The following is a 2,026-nucleotide window of genomic DNA, read 5'->3' on the forward strand; positions in this document are numbered from 1 at the left end:
CCGTAGAAAACGAATCCTTTCTTCAAGCATTCATTCGTACCTACCAGGTGATGTGTTATTTCTGCCATCCATTTGGAGACATCTCCGGGCCGATAAACCACTGACGCTGGCACCCTCCTTTGCTCTTCACCTTGCATTGTACCCCGTTTCCTGGATTTCAGATCCCCCACCCTTGTTTGGCTACTTCCTCATTTTGATGGACTTTACCTTTCAGTAGTTTGCTTCAGGAAGGTAAAACTTAATATATATATTACTATAGACACACATTTTTCATTGTGATGAAATATATGTAATGAAACATTTGTGATTTTAACTATTTTGAAGTAATGATTTACTGATATTAAATATACTCATCATGTTCTGTAGCCATCACCACTATCCACTTTTATGGTTCGGGGTCACCACTACATGAGAAACTGTTTTAAGGGTCGCGGCATTAGGAAGGTTGAGAACCACTGCTTTAAGCAATACCTGCCCCCCCCCCCACTCACCCAACCCGTTATTATGTTTGAACCCATTGTCGCAGCCACTGTGTCAGGCCCTCTCATCAAGAATCATCCTCTCTTTCACTGCTCGTCTCCTTTACCAAGCACGATGGGGTCCTCTTCAGAGACGGGCCTCTCCTGAAAACATGTCCAGAGGGTATGAGACAAAGTCTCGCCACCGTTCCTTCCAAAGAGCATTCTGACTGCCCTTCTTTCAAGACAGATCTGTTTGTGCATCTGCAGTTCATGATACCGTCAGTATTCTTTGTCAGCACCATAATGCAACACAGCCAACTGTCCTTGGTCTTCCTTAGTCAGTGTCCAACTTTCACATGCATATGAGGCGGTTGCAAATGCCATGGCCTGGGTCAGGTGCAGCTTAGTCCTGCAAGTGACTCTACTCTTCAATACTTAAAAGAGGTCTGAACAAAAGGAAGGTCATGTTCAGCAGATTTACCCAATGTAATGTGTCCTTTGATCTTTTGACTGATGCTTCCTTAGGATTAGCAGCTGCACATTGCCAGATTTCTCTTTGGAGAATTCCATTTTATGAGCAGTACCAAATTTGTTTATCTGTTGATGGACACACAGGTTGTTACTATTTGGGGGCTGTTGTGTATGACGCTGCAGAGAGCACTGGTGTACAATGTTCTGGTTTCTGCCTTCTAGCATTTCGGAATAGAATACCCGGAGGTGGAATTGCTGGGTCCTATGGTAGTTTTGGGTTTTGGCATTTTCAGGAACCACCGAACTAGTCTCCACAGCAGAAACCGACGAGGACTCCAATCTGTCCACATCCTCAACATCACTCTATGTGATGTTCTGATAATGGCCATCCCAGTGATGTGAATGAAGTCCTATCTCATGGCTTTGATTTCTAAGGACTTAGTGAAGTTGGGCATCTTTGCAAGTGTTAATGGTCATATGCATATGACCTTTGGAAAAATGTATGTTCAAGTCCTTTACGCATATTTAAATTGTGCTGCTTAGCTCTTTGCTGTTGAGGGAAGGGAACATTTAAGAGGCTACACACGGCATTACTCTGTCCTCACGTTTGATTGGTAGTGGGGCTAGATTGGGAATCATGCTTTATTAATTTTCCTTATTCATGCCCCAGGTCAGTGTGATTCCCAGTCTTGTTGTGTTGTGTTTTGTTTTCCTTTTCCTCTCTTGAAGCTTGTGGGAGTTGCTCTTTGTCCCTAGAATTTGTGAACTCTTTGGTGTTAAGTTTTTACCTCTCAGAGAAACTGTTAACTCAATAGAATGTAAGTTAAGCTTCATTAGAGCAAAGATTTTGATTCGTTTTGTGTACTGTTCTATCTGGAACTAGGGTTCTAACATACAACAAACCTTCAATAATTACTTGCTAAATTAGAGGCAAGGACGATGAGACCTACGTGTTGTCTTTGGGCATGTTGTCAGGAGAGAGCAGTCACTGGAGAAGGCAGGGAAAAGAGGAAGGTCCTCAAGGAGATGAATTAGCACAGTGCATGTCGCAGTGGACTCAAGCATGGGAACCAGTGTGAGAATGAGGTTTGGGG

General features: G+C 43.2%; 1 protein-coding gene across 4 annotated transcripts in view; it reads left to right on the forward strand.

The window, feature by feature from the left end:
• The window catches only part of TUBD1 (tubulin delta 1), a 30,967-nt gene that overhangs the window by 12,769 nt on the left and 16,172 nt on the right, over window positions 1–2,026 (forward strand). The window lies entirely within an intron of this gene.

The sequence above is a fragment of the Echinops telfairi genome, unplaced genomic scaffold, assembly GCF_000313985.2.
Source record: "Echinops telfairi isolate 266 unplaced genomic scaffold, ASM31398v2 ScPeMD7_7458;HRSCAF=8496, whole genome shotgun sequence".
In the NCBI taxonomy this organism is placed as follows: Eukaryota; Metazoa; Chordata; class Mammalia; order Afrosoricida; family Tenrecidae; genus Echinops; species Echinops telfairi.